This window comes from Arachis ipaensis, chromosome B6, assembly GCF_059453495.1.
Source record: "Arachis ipaensis isolate K30076 ecotype BB chromosome B6, ASM5945349v1, whole genome shotgun sequence".
NCBI classification, from domain to species: Eukaryota; Viridiplantae; Streptophyta; class Magnoliopsida; order Fabales; family Fabaceae; genus Arachis; species Arachis ipaensis.
Genome location: NC_142441.1, coordinates 93,458,092 through 93,468,684, shown reverse-complemented (window position 1 = coordinate 93,468,684; position 10,593 = coordinate 93,458,092). Strand labels below are relative to the sequence as shown.

General features: G+C 37.5%; 1 non-coding gene across 1 annotated transcript; it reads right to left on the bottom strand.

Moving 5' to 3' along the window:
• Positions 1-9,549: 9,549 nt before the first annotated feature.
• On the bottom strand, positions 9,550-9,657 carry LOC148561808 (small nucleolar RNA R71). Its single transcript, XR_015887127.1, has one exon. It is a non-coding gene; the product is annotated as a small nucleolar RNA R71 (small nucleolar RNA).
• Positions 9,658-10,593: the final 936 nt, after the last annotated feature.

The following is a 10,593-nucleotide window of genomic DNA, read 5'->3' as shown; positions in this document are numbered from 1 at the left end:
CAATACAAAAGTAATACAGATATAAAAGATTGACATTGATTTAAATAATATTACTCAATCAGAACTAAACAAGTCATTAAGCACCAAGAAAATACCAGAAAAGATGTAACAGTTGAATAAGAACATTTGAACACCAATAATATTTTTAGAAAAATAAAAATATGCAATGAATGAAAATATACAAATAATTTAAATAAAATAGAATGGAAGTGAGAGAAAATAGGAAAGGAAGAAGAAAGAAATAAGAAAAGATAAGAAGAATAAGGATTCGGAGAAGAAAAGAGAAGAAAATTGGCACTAATCTGGATAGGTTGTGCGACGCTGGTGACGCGGTCGCGTGGGTGACGCGGTCGCGTGGTGCGCGATAAGGTTGGGTGACGCAGACGCGTGGGGCATGCGATCACGTGACTCGATTTGTGCTAGTGGCGCGAGTGCAGCCTCGCGGTTGCACAACTCTCTGTTCAAAACTTAGTATTGCCAAAATCCAGGGTGACGCGGTCGCGTGGGGCATGCGATCGCGTGAGTGGCCATATTTCCAATATGACGCGAACACGTGGGGCACGCATTCGGGTGGGAGGGCTTGGGCTGCAAGCACGAGTCCAGCCCAACTCCAGCACAACTTTCGGCCATGCACCCTTTTTACGCCGATTTCAGGTCACGCGGCCACGTGGGTGACGCGCTCGTGTGGGAGGCCATTATTCCCATATGACGCAGTCGCGTCAGCGACGCGGTCGCGTGGGGTGATTTGTGCCATTGGCACGCCTCCAGTGCTGCTCCTGCGAAACTCTTTGTTCATATTAATATTGTCTCCCATCTCCTTGCGACGCGGATGCGGTCGCGTGGTCCCTTTTTTTTCTGAAAAGATGCAGAATGCAGTGTTAATATGAATGTGATTCAAAACTCCAGGTTTAATATAATAGAATAAAATAAAATAAAACTAGAAAACAAATAAAACTAAATAAAAATGAAAAAGGAACAATCATACTATGGTGGGTTGTCTCCCACCTAGCACTTTTAGTTAAAGTCCTTAAGTTGGACATTGGATGAGCTTCCTGTGTTATGGTGGCTTGTGCTTGTACTGATCCAGGAATCTCCACCAATGTTTGTGATTCCAATGGCCTTCGGGATCCCAAACTAAGCATGTAAAGCCCTTAAGAAGCTTCAAACAGATTCTTAGGCTCCCGGGGTGACAAATGCCAAAACAGATTCCAGGATCCCAAACTTTACTTTTACACCCATTTTTGTCTCGATCTGCATTTTTCCAGCCGGGTGAAAGGTGATCTGAATTCTCACTGCAGCGACCAAACAGCTTCCTAGACCCATTTAGTTGAGCTTTATACCAACCTTTACGTTTGAACTTAAAGCTTCCAACCTTGATGAACCTTACAGGACAATTCTTACCACTGGCCATCTTCCTCTTACTCTTAATATCATAAAGAGCTCTAAGTTGACCATCCGTCTCCAGTAGCCCATATTCAAGTGGGGTTAGAAAGCTAAGGGATATGAATTTTACCCACTTGAATGTTGTAAAGGATGATGGCAACTTAGGCGGAGGTGTTTTTAATGAAATTGCAAGCTCCACTCCCTTGTGCTCTTCTTTGACATCTTCTACCTCTTGATCAACCTCTACAAAATCTTCAACCATGATCTGCCTTGGAGGTTGTACGCTCTTCTCAACATCAACATCAAACACCGTGGAAGGAGGCTCTGTGACTGGACTTTCCAATGGAGGTACAACATCTCTTAAGTCCGCAACCACTTCTTCCTTTTTAATAATTGCTGCTTTGTCCAGTTGTTTAAGTATAAAATCGTACTCATCCTCGATGTTTTTCTTTCTATAACAACTTCTTTCAACTATTCTTTCATCTTCAAGGGTCTCTCCTACCCTTACCCGTAGGGCCTCCTCTTGCTCTTTATGAAGTATGGATTCGCGAATATGATTCCTTCTTTTCTGTTCCATATTAATAGCATAATTGGGATTATCTTGCTCTTGGATTGATGGATGTGGGTGCTCTTCCATGGATGGTGGTGATGGAATGGAGAGATTATTCTGTGGTTGACAAGGAAGTGCACTAGAGCTTGAGAGTTGATTGTTGAAGGTATTCGGTGGTTTGATTTAGGTGAAGAGAGCTTGTATAGTAGAGTTTAGATCGGCAAGTGATTTCTCCATGGAGGTTTGGGGTAGATAGGAGGGTTCATTTGGTTCATAAGGTGGTTGGTATGGTGGATGAGGGTTAGGGTCATATGGAGGTGAGTGGTGGAGAAGGGCTTGTGAGTATGGTGGTCCCAAGTTGTGTTGAGGAGGTTCATAGGCATATGATGGTAGTTGTTGATAGTCCATTGGAGGTGGTTGTTTCCATGAGGGTTGATCAAATCCTTGTGGCTCCTCCCATCTTTGATTATTCCAACATTGATGCCTATTCTCATTGTAATTTCTTCTTCTTGCAACATAATTGTAACTAGACTCATAGCTAAAGGGGTGAGAGTTCATAGTAGCAAACAAAAATTAAAAACGAAAATAAAAATAAATTTTAAATTAAAAGGTTATTAAAATTTTGAATTTGAAAATTAAATTTTGAAATTTGAAATTTTTGAAATTTGAATTTTGAAATTTGAATTTTAAATTTTTGAAATTTGAAATTTGAAAATTTTTTAAATTTGAATTTTGAAAATTTTTAAATTTGAATTTCGAAATTTGATTTTTGAAATAAGATAAGATAAAATAAAAATTTTAAAAATAAAAATCTGAAAATTTTTTTTTTCGAAAAAAATTAATTAAAAATATTTTTAAATTTAATGAGGAAAGAGAAAAATAATAAAATGACACCAAATTTCAAATTTTTAGATCAAAACGAAGAAAATAACTAAGAACATCTTGAAGGTCAAGATGAACGTGAAGAACAACTTGAAGATCAAGATGAACACTAAGAACAAATTTTTGAAAAAATATTTTTTTAATAACTAAATAAAAACAAATAACCTCTTAATTTATGGAAAAGCAAAAATAAAAACAAAAATAAAAACAAATAAACAAGCAAAAATAAAAAAAAAATATTTACAATAACCAATAATAAGGCACATGTTTGCAATTCCCTGGCAACGGCGCCATTTTGACGTTGGAATTTTTGCCAGTAAAGAATTTTATAAAAGCAGTCGCGTTATAGATATAGTCTCTAAACCAACAAAAATCCCTTCGTACAAACCCCTTTTAAAATTGATAACCGAGTATTTAAACCTCGGGTCGTTTTCTCAAGGAATTGCAGGGAGATGTTCTTATTATTGGTTATGAGTCTTGTAAACTGGGGTTTTGAAAGTAAGGAAGAAATATGTTAAATGATAAGAAAAATAAAATAGTAATAATAAAATAAACTCTTGGCAAGGTATTAGAACTGGAAATCCTGTCCTTGTTATCCTTATCAGATGTAATGAGAATTGGATTTTAATCCCACTTAGTTAAGTCAAGTGGACTAATTAGCTTGATCCTCAAGTCCTAGTCAACACCTGTGGAGAGACTAGTGTTAGAGCAAAATCTAGCTAAAGCAAAATCTGCCAATTTCAACCACTCCTGAGTTTGACAACTCAAGTGTTACCAATTACCTAACCAAAGCCAAAAGGAAGAAATATCTAAATTAAATTAAAAGCATTAATATAAATAAAGCAAAGCAATCTTAAATCTGAAATACCTCAATTAATATTAAATAAAATATGCAGATCTTAACATGAAAAGTTCATAAGCCAATTGGGCAACATATCTAATACAAGCATTGAAGCATCTGAAAGTAAAAAGAGGAATATAAAGTAAAAGGAATATTAAACCTGGGATTGAGAGTCACTCCTAAAACTAAGAGAAATCCAAAATCCTAATCCTAAGAGAAAGGAGAGAACCTCTCTCTCTAAAAACTACATTTACTCCCAAAATTGTGAATATGAGAGCCTCTCAATGAATGGATGTATTCCCCCACTTTATAGCCTCTAATCTGTGTTTTCTGGGCCGCAAACTGGGTCAAAAACAGTCCAGAATTCGCTGGTTTCGAATTTTGCCACGCTGGATTTCCGTCACTGCGACGCGGCCGCATGGATCACGCGGTTGCTTCACCTAGCGTCAAGGGAACAATGACATATTATATATCAAATCGAAGCCCCGGACATTTGCTTTCCAACGCAACTGGAACCGCCTCATTTGGACCTCTGTAGCTAAAGTTATAGCCGTTTGAGTGTAGAGAGGTCAGGCTGGACAGCTTAGCAATTTCTCCAACTTCTTGCATTCCTTCCACTTTTGCATGCTTTCTTCCCATCCTCCAAGCCATTCCTGCCTTATAATATCTGAAAACACTTAACACACATATCAAGGCATCTAATGGTAATAAAAGAGGATTAATAATGAGCAAATATAAGATGAAAGAAGCATATTTTCAATCAAAGTACATAATTAGGAAGGCAAACGTAAAACCATGGAAATAGTATGAATAAGTGGGTAAAGAGTTAATAAAAACCACTCAATTGAGCACAAGATAAACCATAAAATAGTGGTTTATCATGGGCCCAGAAGTGGATTTCTGCATCATTTACTTATTTTCTGTAACCCTAGTTACTAGTTTAGTATAAAAACTACTTTTAGTGATTTATTTCACAATCTCTTTTGAATAATCTTTTGATAATTTTATGTTGAGAGATCACGTTTAGGGGGCTGGCCATTCGGCCATGCCTGGACCTTGTTCTTATATATTTTCAACGGTGGAGTTTCTACACCACATAGATTAAGGTGTGGAGCTCTGCTGTTCTTCATGAATTAATGCAAAGTACTATTGTTTTTCCATTCAATTCAAGCTTATTCTTATTCCAAGATATTCACTCGCACTTCAACCTGATGAATGTGATTATCCGTGACACTCATCATTATTCTCACCTATGAATGCGTGCCTGACAACCACTTCCGTTCTATCTGCAATAGCTTGAGCGTTTATCTCTTAGCCTCCATTCCGAAAAATCGGAGTCTTCGTGGTATAAGCTAGAATTATTGGCGGTCATTCTTGAGATCCGAAAAGTCTAAACCTTGCCTGTGGTATTCCGAGTAGGATCTGGGATGGGATGACTGTGACGAGCTTCAAACTCGCAAGTGTTGGGCGTAGTGACAGACGCAAAATGATCAATGGATCCTATTCCAACATGATCGAGAACCGACAGATGATTAGCTGTGCGGTGACAGCGCATTTGGACCATTTTCACTGAGAGGACGGACGGTAGCCATTAACAACGGTGATCCTCCAACATATAGCTTGCCATGTAAAGGAGTATGAATGATTGAATGAAGACAGTAGGAAAGCATCTTCATACGCTTATCTGAAATTCTCACCAATTAATTACATAAGTATCTCTATCTTCTTTTATGTTTTAATTATATTTTAATTATTAGAATCCCATAACCATTTGAATTCGCCTGACTGAGATTTACAAGATGACCATAGCTTGCTTCAAGCCAACAATCTCCGTGGGATCGACCCTTACTCACGTAAGGTTTATTACTTGGACGGCCCAGTGCACTTGCTGGTTAGTTGTGCGAAGTTGTGAAGAAGAATTGAGATTATGATAGAGCGTACCAAGTTTTTGGCGCCATTGAGATCACAATTTTGTGCACCAGTTTGGTTCAGCCTTCTTTGTTGCTGTCTTGAGGGCTTGGCACCTTCCTCAAGCAGGATTTTTTGCATGCACAATGAAGGACTAATTCCATTCAAGTTTGCAAGTGTCCATCCTATAGCATCCTTATGTTGTTTCAGCACTTGGATAAGCTCCTCTTCTTGCTCCTTGATGAGCGGATAATTTATACGCTTTTTTGGCATTGTTTTTAGTATATTTTTAGTATATTTCAATTAGTTTTTCTTATATTTTTATTAGTTTTTATTTAAAAATTATATTTATAGACTTTACTATGAGTTTGTGTATTTTTCTATGATTTCAGGTATTTTCCGGCTGAAATTGAGGGACCTGAGCAAAAATCTGATTCAGAGGCTGAAAAAGGACTGCAGATGCTGTTGGATTCTGACCTCCCTGCACTCAAAGTTAATTTTCTGGAGCTACAAAAACCCAATTGTCGCGCTTTCAATTGCGTTGGAAAGTAGACATCCTGGGCTTTCCAGCAATATATAATAGTCTATACTTTGCCTGAGATTTGATGGCCCAAACAGGTGTTCCAAGTCAGCTGAAGAATTCTGGCGTTTAACTCTGAAACTGGCACAAAAGCTGGAGTTAAACGCCCAAACTGGCACAAAAGCTGGCGTTTAACTCCAAGAAAAGTCTCTACACGAAAATGATTTAATGCTCAGCCCAAGCACACACCAAGTGGGCCCGGAAGAAGATTTCTACATTAATTACTGATTTCTGTAACCCTAGGCTACTAGTTTTTTATAAATAGGACCTTTTGCTATTGTATTTTGATATACTTTGGATCTTTGATAAGGCTTGTGCTATCTTAGACACGTTTGGGGCTGGCCTCACGGCCATGCCTGGACCTTGTTCTTATGTATTTTCAACGGTGGAGTTTTTACACACCATAGATTAAGGTGTGGAGCTCTGCTGTTCTTCATGAATTAATACAAAGTACTATTATTTTTCTATTCAACTCAAGTCTATTTCTTCTCCAAGATATTCATTCGTTCTTCAACTTGATGAATTTGATGATCCGTGACACTCATCATCATTCTCACCTATGAACATGTGCCTGACAACCACCTCTGTTCTACTAGCAATGGCTTGAATGCGTATCTCTTGGGTTTCTGATCTAAGATTGGAACCTTCGTGGTATAGGCTAGAATTATTGGCGGCCATTCCTGAGATCCGGAAAGTCTAAACCTTGCCTGTGGTATTCCGAGTAGGATCTGGGAAGGGATGACTGTGACGAGCTTCAAACTCGCGATTGTGGGGCGTGTGACAGACGCAAAAGGATCAATAGATCCTATTCCGACATGATCGAGAACCGACAGCTGATTAGCCGATGTTGTGACAGAGCATCAGGATCATTTTCACTGAGAGGACGGGATGTAGCCATTGACAACAGTGATGCCGAACATAAAGCTTGCCATGGAAAGGAGTATGAATGATTGGAAGAAGGCAATAGGAAAGCAGAGGTTCAAGGGGAACAAAGCATCTTCATACGCTTATCTGAAATCCACCAATGAATTACATAAGTATCTCTATCTTTATTTTATGTTTTATTCATCTTTTAATTATCAACCCTCCATCACCATTTAAATCTACCTGACTGAGATTTATAAGATGACCATAGCTTGCTTCAAGCCGACAATCTCCGTGGGATCGACCCTTACTCACGTAAGGTTTATTACTTGGACGACCCAGTGCACTTGCTGGTTAGTTGTGCGGAATTGTGACAAAGTGTGATTCACGTTTGAGAGCTCCATGTTTTTTTGGCGCCGTTGTCGGGGATTGTTCGAGTTTGGACAACTGACGGTTCATCTTGTTGCTTAGATTAGGTATTTTTTTCAGAATTTTTAAGAATGAATTCTAGAGTTTCAAGGTGATGTTCCCACCATCACAAAAGCTGATTGATTCTCATCAATTTAGCTATTGAATGTAATGTCCTGCTGAAGCTTGGCCAAACATGTCTAATCTTTTTAGACTGAAGCTTTAGACTAACATTGCATGATTCCTGGAATTCTTATTAAAAGTTTTGATTATCTTTTTTTCTTTTCCATATAAGTTTAGAAAATCACAAAAAAATTTATAAAACCATAAAAATCAAAAATATTTTATGTTTCTTGTTTGAGTCTATTGTCTAATTTTAAGTTTGGTGTCAATTGCATGTCTTTATCCTTCTAATTTTTGAAAATTTATACATATTGTTCTTCATTGATCTTCAAGTTGTTCTTGATGATTTCATTGCTCTGATCTTCAAATTCTCTTGTTTTATATGTTTTGTTGTTTCCTACATGCATTTTTATATTGTTATAGTCCTTAGTATACAAACTTTTAAGTTTGGTGTCTTACATGCATTGTTTATTTGATCTTAGTTGCATTTTTATTGATTCCATCATCAAAAATTCAAAAATATTTTTTAAAACTATGTCTTTTCAAGTCAATAATACAGAAAATTGAAGATTCAGAACATTCAGCAGAGGAATCAAACAGAAAAAGCTGGGCGTTCAAAACGCCCAGTGAAGAAGGAAAACTGGCGTTTAAACGCCAGCCAGGGTACCTGGCTGGGCGTTTAACGCCCAAAAAGGTAGAGATTTGGGCATTAAACGCCAGAATGGGCACCATTCTGGGGGTTTAACGCCAGGATGACACTAGAGGGAAGATTTTGTTTTTAATTCACATTTTTTTCAAGTTTTCAAAATTTTTCAAAATCAAATCTTTTTTAAATCATATCTTTTCAATCATATCTCTTTCAAAATCAATTTCTTTCCATTTTATATTTATTTTTACTATTTTTAAAAATCCTTGCTTCAATTCAAGATTTAGTTTAAAAATTTTCAAGTTATTACTTGCCTATTAAGAAAGGATCAAGTTTTAAATTTTAAAATCATATCTTTTAATTTCTTGATAGTCAAGTAATCAACTTTAACTTTAAAACTTTCTTTTTCTAAATTGATTTTCAATTATATCTTTTCAAACACACCTTTTCAATCACATCTTTTTCAAAAATTAATTTTTTCAATCATATCTTTTTCTAATTTCAAAATCTTTTTCAAAAATCACTTTATTTCTTTCCCAATCTTAGTTTTCAAAAATCTCAATCAAATTTTCAAATTTCTTTTTAATTATTTCAAAATCTTTTTAAATTATTTTCGAAAATTCTTCCCCTCTTCTCACATCATTCTATTTAAGGGACTGAGACTCCTCCTCAAGGTACAATTCGAACTCCCTCCTTCTTTATATGTTCGAATTCTCCTCCATCTACCTCCTCCTTCTATTCTTCTTTTCCTCTGACACCTCAAGGAATCTCTATACTTTGACATAGAGGATTCCCTACTTTCTTGTTCTCTTCTCTTTCATATGAGCAGGAACAAAGATAAAGGCACACTTGTTCAAGCTGATCCTGAACCTGAAAGGACCTTGAAGAGAGAGCTAAGAGAAGCTAAAGAACAATTCTCTTTAGAGAGCCTAACAGAGCTCTTCAAAGAAGAAGAAACCATGGCAGCCGAAAAAAACAACAATGCCAACAATGCAAGGAAGGTGCTTGGTGACTTTACTGCACCTACTCCTGATTTCTATGGGAGAAGCATCTCAATCCCTGCCATTGGAGCAAACAACTTTGAGCTTAAGCCTCAATTAGTTTCTCTAATGCAACAGAATTGCAAATTTTATGGACTTCCATTGGAAGATCCTCATCAGTTCTTAGTTGAGTTCTTGCAAATCTGTGACACTGTCAAGACCAATGGGGTTGACCCTGAAGTCTACAGACTTATGCTTTTTCCTTTTGCTGTAAGTGACAGAGCTAGAACATGGTTGGATTCACAACCTAAGGAAAGCCTGAACTCTTGGGAAAAGCTAGTCAATGCCTTCTTGGCAAAGTTCTTTCCACCTCAAAAATTGAGCAAGCTTAAAGTAGAAGTCCAAACCTTCAGACAGAAGGAAGGTGAATCCCTCTATGAAGCTTGGGAGAGATACAAGCAATTGATCAGAAGGTGCCCTTCTGACATGCTTTCAGAATGGAGCATCATAGAAATCTTCTATGATGGTCTGTCTGAACTATCCAAGATGTCATTGGATAGCTCTGCTGGAGGATCTCTTCATTTGAAAAAGACGCCTGCAGAAGCTCAAGAACTCATTGAAATGGTTGCAAATAACCAATTCATGTACACCTCTGAAAGGAATCCTGTGAATAATGGGACAACTCATAAGAAAGGAGTTCTTGAGATTGATACTCTGAATGCCATATTGGCTCAGAATAAAATATTGACCTAACAAGTCAATATGATTTCTCAGAGTCCGTCTGGAATGCAAGCAGCAACAGGCAGTACTAAGGAAGCTTCCTCTGAAGAAGAAGCTTATGATCCTGAGAACCCAGCAATGGAAGAGGTGAATTACATGGGAGAACCCTATGGAAACACCTATAATCCTTCATGGAGAAATCATCCAAATCTCTCATGGAAGGATCAACAGAGACCTCAACAAGGTTTCAACAACAACAATGGTGGAAGAAACAGGTTTAGCAATAGCAAACCTTTTCCATCATCTTCTCAGCAACAGATAGAGAATTCTAAGCAGAGCCACTCTGACTTAACAAACATTGTCTCTGATCTAATCAAAACCACTCAAAGTTTTATGACTGAAACAAGGTCCTCCATTAGAAATTTGGAGGCACAATTGGGTCAGCTGAGTAAGAAATTACTGAACTCCCTCCTAGCACTCTCCCTAGAAATACAAAAGAGAATCCAAAAAGAGAGTGCAAGGCCATAACCACATCTCACATGGCCGAACTTGGAAGGGAGGAAGAGGCAGTGATTCCCACTGAGGAAGACCTCAATGGATGTTTATTGACCTCCATGGAATTTCCTAATGAGGAACCATGGGAATCTGAGGCCCATACTGAGACCATAGAGATTCCATTAAATCTACTTCTGCCATTCATGAGCTCTG